General features: G+C 36.2%; 1 protein-coding gene across 4 annotated transcripts in view; it reads left to right on the top strand.

Annotated features, from left to right (window-relative positions):
* LOC135205657 (uncharacterized) overlaps positions 1 to 18,350 on the top strand; it is a 911,400-nt gene that overhangs the window by 93,441 nt on the left and 799,609 nt on the right. The gene's annotated exons all lie outside the window — the stretch shown is intronic.

The following is an 18,350-nucleotide window of genomic DNA, read 5'->3' as shown; positions in this document are numbered from 1 at the left end:
CGTGTCGTGCCTCCACGGCCTTGGCATATTAAGTGGATCTGCAATTTACGTGCCTTTGATCAACGGCCTCATTGAGATAAATTTCGCCTTGTCACAGATTTTCTTGTGGTAGGCTCTCTCTCTCTCTCTCTCTCTCTCTCTCTCTCTCTCTCTCTCTCTCTCTCTCTCTCTCTCTCTGGAATATAATGTTTTAGGATAATTATTATGGTTATAATGGTTAGTTGTTTAGTAGTGGTGGGTGATTGTAGTATTAGAAGTTTTTTTCCTGTAATGGATCGCCATAATCATACAAGCCTAACATATTTAATTACATCTGTGTTTGTATTTATTCAGAACTACAACACAAACTTTGCATTTCGGACACGAGTGATAAAGGTCAGCTATTTCTCTCTCTCTCTCTCTCTCTCTCTCTCTCTCTCTCTCTCTCTCTCTCTCTCTCCTTTATGTATGTATTTGTTCAGCATTTCTTTGGCCTAAAGTTTTACTCCATCGAATACGTCTGTTTCCGGTTTCGTAGTTTTACTTCAAACTTAACCATCCCCAGTTCCTTTGAGCCCTGTTGCAAGGTTACGGAAATGCAGTATTTATTTTTTATGTTAGAGATCTGGAAGACAAGTCACCTGGTACACTCTACACTTTGTATAATGTAGTGTTTTTGAAAGTCGAATTGAATGGCAGTGTAGATCGCTTCAGAAAGTGGCATCTGGCAACCGGTGTGAGTGGGCGGTGCTTCAGGCAGTGATAGTAGATAGTACGGAAGCTGTTTGTTTTGACTTGTATTTTCGCTATTAGTTAAGTAATCTAAACACGCTTTTCAGCAGAATAACCAAGAACTCCGGAACTCATGTTAAATAATAGTAACACTTAAAAAACCATGGTGTCCACATGAATACGGTGCAGTAAATAATACGAGAAATCGTTTTCGCGCTAAAATGCTTGTTGACAAATCGTAAGACACTAATGTCACTTACCCAGGGTTTTCGTTCTTGTGTGAAAAAGTTATGACAGATGTGTTGTAAATATTGCGCGTTACCTGGTTGAAGGGCGAAGGATGTGCTTATGTTAACGACAAATTGTGAAAGTGGATAAAAAAGAAGGAATATAGAGCAGTGTGGGTTGCGTCTGACAGCAAGATCAGTGAAAGGATGGTTGAACTATGTAAGAGAAATTGGAAAGGGTTGAAAGAGAATAACTTGATGTGGAGAGAGAGAGAGAGAGAGAGAGAGAGAGAGAGAGAGAGAGAGAGAGAATTTCTCATTATTTGTTGGTACGAAACTGTACTCTTAAAGTGATATCAGTTAATGGCAACATTTGCTACTTCCTGTATAATTGCCTCTTTCTCTCTTATGAGGAAAACTTGATTTTACTCTCCTGTTGAACTTACGTCAATGCTTAATGCTTTAAAAGTTCTTGATTACAAAAATGTTTACCTGTGCCATCAGTTTAATTAGGTGATAGGAAAATAGGTTCTCAAAACTCCCTCCTGTTCTTTTTCCCATCTCACAACTGATATATATATATATATATTATATATATATATATATATATATATATTATATATATATATATGTAAATATATATATATATAATAAAAGGAGCCCATAAAAAACACCAAAATATAGAGAGAATAGTACTATATTTCAGAGACTGATGTCTCCCTCTATATTTGGTGTTTTTATGGGCTCCTTTTATTAGATGGAATTCTGTTGTAACAAACATTTTTACCAGTCATATATATATATATATATATATATATATATATCTATATATATATAGTTATGTATGTATGTTTGTATATTATATATATAATATATATATATATATATATATATATATATATGGGGGGGAAGAATCCACAAAGGGCTGATGGTTACATGCATGGCTCAATATTTGTAGTTTTGTCAACTTTCTTCAGTTTCCTTTTGTTTGATGAATATGCGTTTCCACCCTGATCCCATCTGAGGTTCTGTAATACTCTTTGCTTATTGTATATAAATTTTTTAAGTTTTTCTTTTAGCCGACATTTCTCTTAATTGAGCCATTTAAGTAACAATCAGCCTCATCCCCGCCCCCATAAAATAGTCTCATTCCTTGGTAATTGAACCCATTCTTTTACCCATTCACTCCATATTCGTATTAACGCCCTCCTCTCTCTCTCTCTCTCTCTCTCTCTCTCTCTCTCTCTCTCTCTCTCTCTCTCTCTCTCTCTCTATTTTTCTGTACACCTTAGCCTTTTTGTGTACCAAAATCATATGTTTTTAATTTTTCAGAAATAATCTGGATTTTTACCATTCGTTATTATTAAAACTCATTACTATTATTTTGCTTTTGCTTTTCCTCTGTAGTTCTTACACGTACATTGATTTCAAAATTTTCTTTTATTATAATAATATAAGTCCGTATTTGTCAACCTTTCTTATCCATGCAAACTGACACTATTTTTTTTTTAACCACCACCTCCCTCCACCCTTCGCCAGTATCTAGTTCTGCGGAAGTTTACTTAAGGAAGCTAATGGCCATTTTGACATGTTCATGTATAATTATAACGAATAATGGTAGTTTAAATAGTAGGTAAACTCACTCCACTCGGCTTTCTCCCTGAGAAAGGGTTAAGCTTACGCAGGGAAGAAGGGAAGGCTCAGATTTAAGTACAAAGTCTTGGAGTCGCTTTCAGTTTGTTTGTCGCCCCTTAGTTGTGGGGTTTCTATGAATTCCTCGCTTCATTCAACCGTCTTCAATTGGTGTTCAAGAACGCGAGAAGTTTTCAGTCTCCGTGCAGGAGTGCGGGTGCACTAGAGTTCAAGTTTTTAAAGCCATTTTTCTCTCCCCTCCTACCCCTCCCTTATTTAGTTGTTTATGATTTTGTAAAAGTATTCCGCGTGTGAAAGGTTCCGTCGCGGTGAATATGTAAATAGATTTGTTCCCCCGTTTTCTATTTGTGATGTTTATTACTTGAGACGTCATTGCTCCGAATTTTTTAAAATGTTGTTATTCAACTATGGTTTAGAATAGTTTTTATATATCTTACATATGTATATTCGTAAATTATATATATATATATATATATATATATATATGTATATATATATATGTGTGTGTGTGTGTGTGTGTGTGTGTATACATTTATGGCGATATATATATATATATTATATATATATATATATATATATATATATATATATTATAATTAATGTGTTTTCAAACATTAAAAGATTGATCACGTAATGGATAAGCGAAGCTGAATAGTTTTTAGCAATCTTTATCGTTATGCTTCCCTTTTATATCTTCCGGGTTTCTTACATTGAGCCCAGTATATAATTAATTACCTTTCATCTTGCCTGACAAACATTATGATAAACTTTTTTTATATATTTTTATTTAAATATAGATTAATATCTTTCAGAAATAAAGCAGTTTCTCTACATTTTTTATCAAATACTACGTCCCTTGTACTGAAAGTAGAACTTGCAACCCGGTGTAGCTATTTATCCAGTTGAGAGCCGTAAATGTGGACGCAGCCGGTGATTTAGGGAGCGAAATCCGATAAGTTAACGGGAAATCTGTCAATAATTAAATGGCTCAACATCCAGCACTTCCTGTAAATGATGATCTGTGACGCTGATAACAGGAACTTATGTCAGATGGTCTTGGCACCGATTAATGAGTTAATCGGTTAGTGGCCTCGATTGGATGTCTGTATGACACCGCTTAGTGACAACGCAGCAGAAGAAAGGGTCTTGTGGTGATATATATTTTCAGGATGCACGCACTGTTCATCGGAAGGAACAAATTAAGTCTTCTTTTGCAATTCTCTCTCTCTCTCTCTCTCTCTCTCTCTCTCTCTCTCTCTCTCTCTCTCTCTCTCGCTTAACTGATTCACCATGTATTAACTTTTCTTGATTTGAACCCACAAGTCGTTTCTTGGCTGATTTAATTACCTCTCTCTCTCTCTCTCTCTCTCTCTCTCTCTCCTCTCTCTCTCTCTCTCCTTAATCAAAAACTCTCTTGTTCCGCTTGAGGGACAAATATCGTTTATTAACATCATCGTTAAGTTTGGCTTTCGACCTATTGCCAAAGCTGATTGGCTCATTAAGGTCTGTCACAAGTCTGTGTAATGGTCTCATGGGATGAGCATAGGTGCCAAGGGCAAGGGCGTCTTACATCGTCAGCGGTCACTCATTCAAGGACTAACCTGACTCGGTGGTGTTTCACTTCATTGATCGAAGGACCTGCGGTGTAGCGAGTATTTGGATCTTTTGATAAGTCCGTCAGTTGAAAGTGAACATCTCTGAAAATATATAACACCTCGTAGAATACGTAGCAATATTTTATTTTGTGTCATTCGACTCCACGCAGAAGCTATAATAGTATGTAGAAAACATCGCGTAACAGTCGTAATATTTTAATTTGAGCGTTTCCCACACGCTCTCTCTTCCAAGGTTTAAAAACCGACGATGAATGACGCGTGTTATTCTTCTTCCTTGTCAAGCAGTCTTTGGCCCATGTCAGATTTCGCATCCGTGAAGTGAGAAAAATTGCCTGTACACGAAAAAGCGTATTCACGATGCAGAGGTGACATTGTTCTGAACGGGCAACGTTTTCTAGCGCTCGCTACGCATAACGGATTACTAATTCTCCAGTCGGCTTTGTCATTTCTTGTGTCTCAGTATCAAACCGTCATCCAAAATTTAGAGGTGAAGTCGACTGGAATAATCAGGGGCGACGCGAATTCATGCGGTGGGTGTTGGAAGTCGAAAACATGTTTGGAACGTATCTGGGAAGGTAATGCAAACGTCAAGAAAAAAAACACTGGAGACGGGAGATATGATTACATACATATGAATATAAATGAATATTATGAATTCAAGTAAACAAAAAATTTTAGAAATTACACATGTAATAGTAGTCTCTCTCTCTCTCTCTCTCTCTCTCTCTCTCTCTCTCTCTCTCTCTCTCTCTCTCTCTCTCTCATTCAACGAGAATATAAAAATTGTACGATTGGTACAGGTCTACAGCAAAACAATTATTATAATGAAGGATGTGACAGCCTAATTTTTGTGTTTATTTGTCGTAACTATAGAATTGTCGTTGTGAATGAATGTTATTGTTTACTTTTTCAGGGTAATTTTCTCCCCCGTCTTTTGTGGCTGAATGTTCTTTGTGGGATCACTTACTCTGCTCATTGAGGATTATTCATGTTATCTATTTAGGTCAAGTTTCATTTATGCGTTATTTCGATTAGATGTTAGTCACAAGTAACATAATTCAAAACCTGACATCCGTATCACTCTTATCGTAAGTGCGTAACATTACTTTCCGTTTGTTCATATTTTGTAACAGCATTTTTATTTAAAATTGTTATTCGTTATTATTATTGCCTATGATCAGTGGGTCAGTTTGAGACCTAACGAGGACATGGAGTGAGCGATTCATTATTATTATTATTATTATTATTATTATTATTATTATTATTATTATTATATACGCTAAGCATAGATCACGAGATTCTGTGCAAACATTGTAATAAATGTAGAAAGAACGAACAATAAAATACTAACAAGAAGGTTGCGAAAACGTTACCACCCACACAAAAACATACATGTTTTATATATATATATATATATATATATATATATATATATATATATATATATATATATATATATATATATAATCAGGAAGTGTAAGAGAGAGAGAGAGAGAGAAAATTTTACGTGAATATCTTGTATTTTTCTTATTTGCTTTAGGGATAGGTTTTTATCACATGGTCGACTTGTACGATGTTATCCATATAGTAATATTTCTCTTGATTTTTTGGTCTTTTTCATTCTAATTTTTTCTTTAAAAATTGCAATACTAAGTTCTCTTCCTGTGTACTACGTTATGTAAGGTTACATTTTAGTAGGCGAAAAGCTAGTGGGTGTTTCAGTAGCATTCTTCGAAATGAGACCATTGCAGTCAAATTGCTTTGGCTAAAAGTTGTTTAGGTGCTGGTCGAGTGCCCCAGAGGGCTCACTTAACAACTCGCGACCACAGCAACTTCCAGCCACTTTCTCTTGGTACTGCGGCGGTGGTGGGTTTTTCGGTGAAGTTTTTCTGCTCGTGTTTTATAGCTGGCTATTGGTAGAAGTTCTTCGCAAACGGTTCTGGTAGAAGTGGCCAAATACCCTTTGGTTCACCTTCACACCGGGCTAGCGAACCACGTCCCAACCGCATCAATACCCACCATCAGTCTTCCAAGTTTCAGATGTCAATTGGGGTTGACCGTGCCCGAAGAGGTCAGGTACTAACCCATAACCATTAAAGAAGAGGTGGGCACATTTTAACAATCGTTTTATCCAGGTTTTCGTGACGACATCTTTTGATGATAGTTGGCCTTCACCTGTGTTTACATACATGTACTCAACCTACTTCACCATCACAATTTACCCACCCACACGTAACTGCGCACCTGTTGTGACCTGCTTTAACCTCAATGTTTCTGTGCAGTTTGCAGAATTCAGAATTTCTGCATGACCTCACATGTGCCAGGAACTACTTCAACCTGTGAAATTTCAGAATGAATGGTATATATCAATAAATAAGGGATTATATAGAGTTATGTAGACTTTTTTAATAAGAGGTCTTCGATACCATTTTTATGACTGGGTATGTTAGGGTTGATTTCAGATGTTACAGAACCGTGTCAGTGGTTTACTTTGGAGATTAGAGCTCTTATATATAAGACAGTATTAAACGTTGACTTTTTTAAATACATTAACTGAAAGAAATCATTATACCCCTGAAATGTTTGAGGTTCGAAAGATCTTTCTGATAGTGTTAATGATAATCATTATCCAAATTAACGACGAGAAGTAAAGATAGAGGTGAAAAGGATGACAGTGTTTTTCGCACTGGTAAAAGATTAGACAGTCACGAATAAAATTAGCGGCATTGTATGACTAGTGCGAGATTTAAATCTCCGTAAAACTAATGAATTATGTCAATGCAGGGAAAAGTTATAATTTATTTGCCCATTACGGAGGATATGACAATATGCATTTAATTTTGATTTGTATTAAATTGAAAATTTTCTTTCTTATTTGTTATGCTAACAAATAGTACTTCACCAGTGGTTGTTGAGCAAATGTTCTCTGAATAAAAGAAGGCTCGGGGTTCATTTTCTACTGGGTTTCTCTTTAAGGTAAAAGAAAGGGGGAGGGTGTCCTTGCCAAGTCATTGTTGATAAGTAGGCATACTGGTGGACATCTGATGTCTTTTGGCATCATCTGTGACCGAGACCTAATGAGTCATTCAGAGTGATATATCTTATTTGATCCCAAGAGTGATATTGATTTGGTTGATGATAGCCTTATACTATTTTGTAAAACTTACATGTTTTGGTAAAGTGAAAGAGTAAATTATAAATTGCCAATAAGACTACTTTAATTGATCAAAGATATAATCGCTATAAACACACATAGAAGTATGTGTGAGTGTGTATTCATACATGTATACATATGTACAAATTGTTTTGTTTTTCACTCCTCGCATCTCGAAGAAATCCACTTGTGCTCTGTCCCAGATACAGTCAAGAAGGATCAGCGGTGAAAGTTTTGGATATCTGTGGACTTATTGGCTCATCTTGAATCATGTGACCTCTTGAAGTGTGTAATCTTTCTGTCAAGGCGGACGGAATGATAGATCTACCGAGAAGGTGGTGATTTTTCAATTTGTCCGTCCTAATTCACTTTTTACTTTAAAGAAATAACGAATGCGTGTTCACATTTGCTTGTTCATGAATTCATATACATGTGCACAGGTTCATCTTCCATTCAGTAGTTGAAGTATGAATATGGCCGTGACTTTTTGTTTTTGTTATTTTTCTGGTAGCAAACCACCCACCCCCTTTTACTTTAGGGAATCTTAAGATTGTTGATATATATATATATATATATATATATATATATATATATATAATATATATATATATCTATATATATATATATATATATATGTGTGTGTGTGTGTGTGTGTGTGTGTGTGTGTTAGTGTGTGTGTGTGTGTGTGTTTGTGATTCGTATTTGTATGTTTGTTATATATATATATATATATATATATATATACATATATATATATATATATATATAGTGTATATATATATATGTATATATATATATATATATATATATATATATATATATATGTATATTGCTTCAAAATCACGGTAGATGGGCGTGACTTCATTATATAAATGGTACTTGCATATATATATATATTATATATATAATATATATATATATATATATATATATATATATATATATATACATATATTATATATATATATATATATATATATATATATATAAATATATACATACATACTTCCAGTGTGTGTTTGCTGAAATAATCAAATAGCGTGTTAGCATTTCAGTATCACGTAGATAGCAAGCAAAGGGTGAGACATCTCTATTGGAATTCTGCTAAATCCCGTTCTCAGCAGCGGACGTTGCATGTTCGATTAGGAGCCCGAGTGGGGCGAAAAGAGATTAGATTAATTAATTAGTAGGTCAAGGATACTGCCGCCACTGAACTTTTAATGGTGTAGTTATAATTTTCTATGATTCTCGCATGTTTTCGAAATGAAAATCCGGTGCACTTTATTTTTTTCTTTTAAGTGATTTTAACCTTGAATAAATAGAAATATATGGCCTCAGAAATATTGCGTTTGAGTGATTTGATGTGTTAAGACCATGAACTTGTCTGTTACAAGGCCTTATCAAATCACCTTTAGGTTTGCTTAACATATTTATTTATCGTTATGGAAGAGTAAATAATATATCGTGGCCTCTTTAATAACAATAAATGAAAATGCTAAGCATAACTGAAAGTAGTTTGACAATGCCTCGTAACAAACAAGTTCATAAGCCTAAAGACATCGTATCACTCAAACTCAGTATTTCTCATGCCAATTTTTTTTTTCTTATTTCTTCAATGTCACAATCAACGTCTCGGTCGTGCGATGGCCGTCATATATACTAGATATATACCTGTCTCCCTGGTATTTTACCTGTGCCATGAAAATGCAAGGATCGTCGTCTCTGTGTTGGGAAATCTCCGGTCTTGGTGGTTCTCAAAGCGTCATCTATGCACACCGTCGTTTGCCATGATCTCCGTGGCTGATAAAGCTGCAGAAAGAGAGACTTATCAGCGCCATCTACTTTTAATACTTGTTACTATTCGGAATGGCAAGGCCAACATTCTTGCTCTTTTTTTCTTTTTCTTTTTTTTCTTTTCGCGCTCTTTTCTGTTTCAATACTTAATGATATTCAATTTCATGTGTCTTGGTCTCCGTCACTCGCTCTTGGTTTTCCCAGCCTTATTGTAAACCATTGGCCTTACACGATCGTCCGAGCTTCAGTGGAGAGAGAGAGAGAGAGAGAGAGAATATGGCTGTTTTTGCCTAGATGCCTTTGGCATGAATATAAGAACGTTGGTACTAAAAGTCAACTTCGTGTTTAATTCTGATGGCGATTGTGTACCTGCATATAGACGTACTCGAGGCGTTGGGTTTGCGCATACTTTTTAACTTTTATTTTGTTCTTATTTGGCTTTTCTTTTTTTCCATTTTTCCCCTTTCATCTCTCGAGGCCTTTAGTGACCTAACCTGAACTATAGACTGATGAGAGGAGTGAAAAAACTACTTGACCTGAAAGCTAATCTGAATCGAGGTAAGGGTAGATTCTGAGAGCTAGGAATTACAGAGAGAGAGAGAGAGAGAGAGAGAGAGAGAGAGAGAGAGAGAGAGAGAGAGAGAGAGAGAGAGAGAGAATGGTACCTATCTGTTTATTCTGGTTTATTCTGCTTTATGAATACAGAATTTTGTTCAGGAAGAATTATATTACTTCTTTGACATACCGAGAATTCAATGCAGAGAAACTTGTAGCAGATCCTGGAAGTCAGTTGTGTGTGGCAGTGGGTCCCAGTAAGACCAGAGAGGCCAATATTCGAATGTTTACTTTCCCTGGGTTACCGCACAACACTTACCATTAGAGAGGAAGTGCTGGCTCAAGCATAATTAGTCCCGTGTATAGTTTACAGTTTTTTACTTTTTATTTTTTAATGAATTGCGTGACTTGACTGACTCGGTAATATACTCAAGTAAAAATAAATTAGTTGTCACCCCAAAGGGAAGGAGAGCGAAGGGGGTCATGTTTTAGGGGGTCATGTTTTGGGGACCCGAAAATTTAGAACACACTTGTGACGGTACTCTTCCACTTTATGAATAAGCAACATCGTTCATTTCCGGTTCTTTTTCAAACTTTTCCGAAGAGATATATATACACCAGCTTGAAATTGATCTATAGAAATGGTCTTTTATGTTGTTTTCGTCTTTTAAGATATTGCTTTTCCGTAGAAGTTTATTATGCAAGTCAGTGGCGTTTTAGGCCCTTTGCATTGAATATTTACATTCTTTGAAAAATGAAGAAAAAATAAAGATTTTTGTTTTAACAAAGGGGTATATTTTTTTATTTTACATAGTTACGATCGTATGAAGATACTTTTTATTCGAAAATCACTTCTCAAATTATGGATTTTCTCCTAAAACCGCCTTCATATACCATCAATCGGGCTGCCTTCGCTTAATTGAAGAGCCATCTTACGTAGTAAAGGTACACACCAAATTCTTATTGATAATGTGATTATTACCTTTTCATGCCCAGTTAGTCACAGTAAAGCTTGCTTGAAACGTGCGTAACATATTTTACTCATTCACTCTATTTTTTGAGATTATGGCGTCTTATTGTAACCCATTGCTGCTCATACTAAGTTCAGTAATCTCCACGGGTTCTTGCTTATGTGCTTACTGTGGCCGTCCATCCAAGAACTGATCAGCCCTATTGTTTTCCAGTTTCTTTGGCAGAGTTCAGCTGTGTAGTTAAACTTACAATAATATGTGGACAGTTAGGCCTGACAAGACTAACCTACTTCCAACCCCTCAAAATTATATGTATTCGTAACTCTTTATGGATCTGGTCTTCATTAAGCAGTTGAACCGGTGGAGCTTAGTCTGTAAAAACCCGGTTACACTAAGGCAGGTTTTTTTATGGGGCCGTATGAAAGGCATACTAAGCAATGATCGTCAGCCTATAATTGGATTTGATGTTTCAGCTGCTGATAATTTCTTTCAAAGCGATGAACAGTATTACTCACTCATGTTTCCTTAAATAGTAATGGGTAATTATGCTTAACCCATTTATGGGAGGACCCATGTGAATGGTACTGTGTAAATAAGAACTCACCAATTGATAATTTTAGTTGCTAAGAAGAATCATAGAAGGTGAAAGTAGCCCCGTAATCAAGGTCAACTTTGATTTAGTTTTAATACGTAAGTTATGGAATGGTCCCAGGTAGAAAGACCTTGCTCCCAATAACCGGGTCCCCTTTTTCTCTTACCTTTATTTGTTAAAGGATCTGTTTTGGCATTCCGTGTTGTTTTCATTCCGATCCATATTAGGACGAACACTTTCTCTTCATGCTGGAAGCTATTCCAGTGAGGCAGTACGTTGACATAATGATGTATATCATCCCAGATGTTTTGCTCTCTGTTGCAAATCAGCCGCTGTGATTTTGACGAAAGTGAGGGGGACGAATCGAGTTGACAGTTGTACAGGAGGCCCTTGTGAGAGGTGTAGAGGGGTTTTGTTGGCAGGTGTAAGTGGACTTTAATGATAGGTGTGGTTTTTAGAGATCATTGTAACTCACTCCAACATTATGACATCTGAGAGAGGGTCCGTCATTGATATATCTTTGCTATCTCTCAGATGGGATTTAAATGAACTGAGCTCTCTGTAATGTCTCTTGTTTTGCATAATGATACAGTTGTTTATGTGTGTTTTATGAGAATACTTTCAGACTGTTTATAGGATACAGTGATTGTACTGAATCCATTTAAGTCAAGCACCGTCGATTTAGCATTTATCTGGACAGTATTTTAAAATTATTTAGGCCTATGTGACCTAAAACTTTAATCACCGAGCTGAGATTCCCCTTTTCTTACCAGGCGCGTTATCGAAGATCTTCCATGAAAGCGCATGGCCTACTTCCCATTGTCCATGGTTCCTCTTGCTGTATCATTTTTCATCTCTTGACTTCATACCGGATGCTTTAATGCCTGGAGAAAGATTAATAAGTACGATCTCTCTCTCTCTCTCTCTCTCTCTCTCTCTCTCTCTCTCTCTCTCTCTCTCTCTCTCTCCCGCGTGTGTCCTCTGTTCTATTTATTTTGAGGGGAGGCACGCTTTGGAAGATTGAGTGGTAGAACTTTTCTCTCTCTCTCTCTCTCTCTCTCTCTCTCTCTCTCTCTCTCTCTCTCTCTCTCTCTCTCTCCCCTTTTCATCTGGAAAAGCTATTAGGTTCAAGGGCTTTTCCTTTGTTGTATCTTTTATCATTCTCTCCTCTCGTTCTCCCGAAAGAAAAGTTTGGGATTTGTGATCCAAAACTGAAGCCTGGAAATTGAATCGGCACCTTTTATTTTTCATTTTCCGACTCACCTGGAATATTGCTTTTCATCTTGAGTCATTTTTTGTGAAAGACAAGAGGGAATTCTGGATGTTATGATGAATTTGACTGTTTGTGTGGAATTTGCTGGGCCTGTAATTAAGGGTTCATTTCGGGTGACCTTTTCCGAGGAATTTGTTGCACTACAGTCTTTTGGTAGATAATTTTCTTATCTTGAACTTGCTCTTACATTTGTATATCTCGAGTGATTTGCTCGTCTTACACTTTATGTGCAGTCATCTACATATTGTGATGTATGGTCTGTTCGTTTGTATGTATTAAGAGGTAGAGGTACTTTTGTGATGAACAAGACATGTACGTTTCCCCTTCAGTTTATTTCTCTGCTTGTCGGTGGTAATATCCTGGATGAAATATCCTTGTAGTTCTTTAATACCCTTTCACCTTTCGAGGATTATCAGACTCGTCCCGTTTTATCAGACTTCATGATTCTTACTTGTATGGCTAGATTAATGTAAACAAGAATCAGCAGAGGACAGTTTCATTAACGTGGGACGTGATGCATGTTTTCTTAAACTGCTGTTACGATGGGAAGACAGGGTTAGGACGAGTCCTCGTTTGATGCTGGGAGAAGTGACTTTTTAAAAAGGCATTATGTTGTTTGAGTGGTAGGTAAGATTTCCCTTTTATGGGCAGATTTTACAAGTTGTGTATTAATATTTGTAACATGGTGTTTGGAAGAAATGAGGGAGGGTTTAGAAACTGATTTTTTGTAGTTTATTTTACAATGTCATTTTCATCCGTATTAAAAAAAGATCAAATTCCTTTCAGTGTGACCTTAACCCCCGGAACTTTCTCGCATTCGTAGACTTATCCAATTATTATTTTTTGACAGATGATATTTCATTTCCTTTACATGTTAAAAGAATATCCTACGTTTTCACCTTATTGGCGTCTGAAATTCGCCAAAGAAAATATTAACAATTTATAAAGCTTCAATGGAATCCTAATTTCGAAGTGTCAAAAGTAGAGAGGCGGAGAGAGAGAATGACTGCGTTTTAAACGGGGTAACACATGAATTTGCCAACGCTGTCCGAAACAAGTTTTCTGCCATTACGACCCCTGGCAACGATTGGCCTTGGCGTTTCCATATTAGGACCTTTACGAATTGCGCCATCGTCTCCCTCATAATGCCTGATTATCTCAGTCGAAAATCAGAGAGCCTCTTTAGAACCGTCTGGAATTAAAATGAAAAAATCTAGATGTATGCTTCTTTCGAACTAAGCCCTATCGCCTTTTTTCCAGTGATGGCATCGAGCAAGACGCAATTCTCATACTGTCGGATAGTGAACTTTCTTACTAGTTCGTTTTTTTTTTTTTTTTTTTTTTTTTATCCATAGGTCACCAGATGGTCAGTTTTCAGTAGCCTTTACCTGACCTCTCTCTGGGGAAATAATTGCAAGTGGCAGCTTACTCTATCACCAAGGTAATCAGGTGATTTCAGATGTCATCAATGTCCTGAGGGAAATTATTTTCTCACCAGTTATTATTTTATTATAAAAGGTGGACAGCAAGCTCTTAGAAACTGACACCTAAGAAAGCAGCGCATCGTTGATTATGTTTAATGAAATAAGAATTGTCATTAAGATTAATGCATTTTCCATTGAGCGCATGTGTATTAATATACGCATCCGTCATGTATACTAACTGGCATATGTGCTTGATTGATCATGCCTATATATAAAAGCATATTTACCTTATACGTAGATGAACGACAGCGCTCAAGAGCACACAGGCACTCTCTCTCTCTCTCTCTCTCTCTCTCTCTCTCTCTCTCCTCTCTCTCCTCCTCTCTCTCTCTCTCTCTCTTCTCCTCTCCTCTATATATATATATATATATATATATATATATATATATATATGTATATATATATGTATATGTTATATATATATATATAATTATATATATATACATTATATTACATATAGCATATATTCTATATATATATCTATATATATATATCTATATATATATATATATATAGAATATATTTCCAGTGCTGCTCTTCCGTCACGTCCGTTTAAAAGTATTTTTGTCGTTTATTTTTAAATGTAGGTTAATAATCGGAGTTCTGAGTTGGACGAGACCAACTTGGAAAATTGTGGCTGGAATCGCTGATGTTTATAGCCTCTGAGTACGTACTTAAGGAGGCGTCGCAATGCTGTTTAAGAGTCGTTTTATTGAGGCTTATGAAGTCGCCCGCGATATTAGGGAAGCCGCAGTCAGGCCAGCACTATTAAATCACTTTTCTTCCTAATCGCCCAGTTGGCGATGCCATTTTCACGAAAATGTGAATGCTGAGTAAGATTACGGAGTGAAAGTGGATATAAGAGAAAGGGAAATGTAGGAAGCGAAGAACGAAGACGATTAGATAAGGAGTTAATTGACAATAAAGAATTTGACTTAGTACAGAACACAGGTGTTGGAGCATTAATGGGATCAATGCTGGAAATTACGTATTAAGAAGAAGACTACAAGGGAATGGATATGAAACTGCTCCAGGTCGGAAAACTGATAAGAGGAAGACGAGGATGTGGAGATGATGATAATAAGATAGTAAAGGAAGTACGAGGTGGCGGATTTGAGCACGCCATTGCGTCATACTCTCTCTCCCCTGGAGTCCTTTCCCCATTGGCTTTCCGGCAGCGACAGAGCCGCCTCCCCCCTGTCCAAGAAGACGCCGTTCGAGTGTGAAGTAATGGACGGCGTTAAAGAGGTAATATAACCACCACTTTCTTTGTTAGAGAATGTAATTATCGGCCAGGAGGCCTTTCCAGCTGGCGGCGGGCAGTTCTGGTGTTCCCCTCCCCACCCACTTCCTTCACCGGCAGCCACGCTGAGCTGACACCCGCGGCTCTCTGGAATCGTTTTTCTTTTCCAGAATACTGAAGACAAGGCTGGAGACATGTGAATGGCTCGTCTGTGTCTATGTGAACGCCATGGTTTGGGGTTTTGTTGCGGCAGTAGTTTTCGTTGGTAATTGAGATATTACCGCACTCTACACACATGCGCTCATGTCTATTGTTATTTTTTTTTTACTGGGTTAATTGTGATTCTCTTAGTTATATATACACATATATATAATATTTATATATATATATATTTATTATATATATATATGTATATATATATTGTAAATGTGTATGTATGTGTGTATAAAACAAGTTTAATGTCTGGCAACTTGTTATTCCCAAACACAAATTAGGATAGTTCATATACTTAATTTCTTACGCTAATTCGTTTACCGTATACGTGATTTGGTGATGACATGCTTTTCATACTCATCATTTCCTATTCAACTTGAATTCTTTACTTTCTCATTAATAACTGGTTATAAAACTTCTTTACTCTCTACAAAATAGAAAAATATTAGTGTAACTTTGTGCATGTAACGTGCAGAATTTGGTAAAGAAACCTTTTTCCGACCATAGAATGTAAGATATATATGTAAGATACGTGTCCATATATATACATACATACATACTATATATATATATATATATATATATATATATATATATATATACACAGATAAACGGAGGAAATACAAGTACATATTTCCCTGTTGAAAGACTTTGGAATTATCTTTTTATTTCCATTTTTGCATCTCAAGTCCATCAATAAGCCTGACTATCGTTTACTTCTAGCTACACCGCCAGGATACAAATGTCCGCCTTCTTTAATTTTCCTACCGATTTGAGATGCACAAACTTGTAGGGATGTTCATCCCGGTGACATCTCCACTTTTAAAATAACATATCTGTGACAATGGCTGTTACGCCTCCAGTTCATAGTATAGAGTTTACCAGTCCAAGGCTACAATCCAACAACTGCAGGTTACTGAACGCTGGCAAGGCCGCATCTGTTTAGCTGACTGGGTTAGATTGTCGTGACAAGTATATTGATGTCATAGAAGATCTATTTTGGGATTCATTGGTTTGACATTATCAACTTATCAAGGCTGGTGTCCAACAAGACTGTCGAGGTATTAGAGGGCAATGTCACAGAGATAGATTTTTCTTTTGGGGTCTTACGTTACAAAACAGCATAAATATTTCATTCAAGCCAAATTAGCAAATTGGGTTTATCAAAGAATGCGTAATATATCTATATATATAATTAATTATATATATAATCTATATATAGATACATATATATATATATATATATATATATATCTATACCCACAATGTTGACATCAAATTTTAATAGGTCAAACTTACGTTCATAAGAAACGATACCAGTTAAGTCACAAGTAAAGACTGGTGTAAAAGAAGAGAGTTTTAGCAGATCTGAACCACAGCGGTCATAGCGTTCGACCGACTAATTTATTTTGTCTGATAATATGGCGTTGCAATCGAAGAAATTAGACATGTGTGTAGTTAGGATTCTTTCTGACGTGTTCGTTAACCCCAATGTTTCTCATTGCTCAGTGTACCATGTGTGCGCGCGTGCTCTCTTGTTTGTAACTAGGTTTTGTATGCTTATTACACTTCATTGTTGCCTCCGTCGGCCGTAAATGTTTACGTAACATAGATTAAGACTTTTTCATTATTTATATTAACTTCAAATTTGTTACACCTTGTTCATGTATGTGGATTCAGGCGTAAAATCTCTGGCCATGCTGTGATGACGACTACTCGAAACAAACCTGTTATTATTGTGTTTGTGCAAATGCAGTGTTCACGTTACGATGTATATCATTCTGATTAGAGTAACGGAGAGGGAGTTGTTGTTTACTTAGCATATGCTTACTAGAGCAAGGAAGACGAAGCAGTCGAAATTTACCCCATATGCCATGTAATTGAAATAGTCAGAGAGAGAGAGAGAGAGAGAGAGAGAGAGAGAGAGAGAGAGAGAGAGAGAGAGAGAGATTCTAGGCCAACAAACATCTAACACTAGCTAAATGACAAGTGGCATAATGAAAAAGAGGAAAACGTTAGCGAACGTAAGATAAACCAAAGATAGCAACATTGTCACCATACAGCGAACGGTGCCCGACGCTAGTCTATGTGACAACTCTGTCGCCCACCTGTCCTGATCGAAAGGACACCTGCTAATTAGATGGTCGCATCGCTCGTCAAAAACAGCCACCAAGGAAAAAATAAGGAAAGAGGAGAAACACAGAAATGGCGTTTCGAGGGCTAAGGAAATGGACAGATATCTAAACTTACTCTCTCTCTCTCTCTCTCTCTCTCTCTCCTCTCTCTCTCTCTCTCTATATATATATATATATATATATATATATATACTACTATATGTATAAATAATATATTATTATATATTAATATGTATGTGTGTGTGGGGATATAGATATATATCTATATATAAATCAAATATATATATATATATAATTATATTATATCTATATATATATCTATATATATAAATATATATATATAATATATATATATATATAGTATATATATATATATATATATATATATATATAAATATATGTGTGTGTGGTGTGTGTATATATATATATATATATATGTATGTATGTATGTATGTATGTCCGCTGGTATAGTGGTTAATGTTTTGATTGTCACTCGGATGTCGCGGGTTCTGTCTCCCCCCGGGGCGATGAAAAATCAGTGGCTCTCTATCATGATCAGTTACTGCTGCAGTGTGGGGTCTGCGTTGGAAGGTTGGAGGGAACATTCTTTGGAGGTTTGAAGTTCAAGTCACCGACCCCTGAGTGCTTGTTTCATGTGAATAGGTTTCATCTACAGAAATAATAAGAAATAATAAATATGTGTTTGCATGCATTGACTAGGACTGGATA

The sequence above is a fragment of the Macrobrachium nipponense genome, chromosome 24 (assembly GCF_015104395.2).
Source record: "Macrobrachium nipponense isolate FS-2020 chromosome 24, ASM1510439v2, whole genome shotgun sequence".
Taxonomy (NCBI): domain Eukaryota; kingdom Metazoa; phylum Arthropoda; class Malacostraca; order Decapoda; family Palaemonidae; genus Macrobrachium; species Macrobrachium nipponense.
The sequence above is the reverse complement of the archived record's forward strand: the minus strand, read 5'-3'. Positions and strand labels throughout refer to the sequence as shown.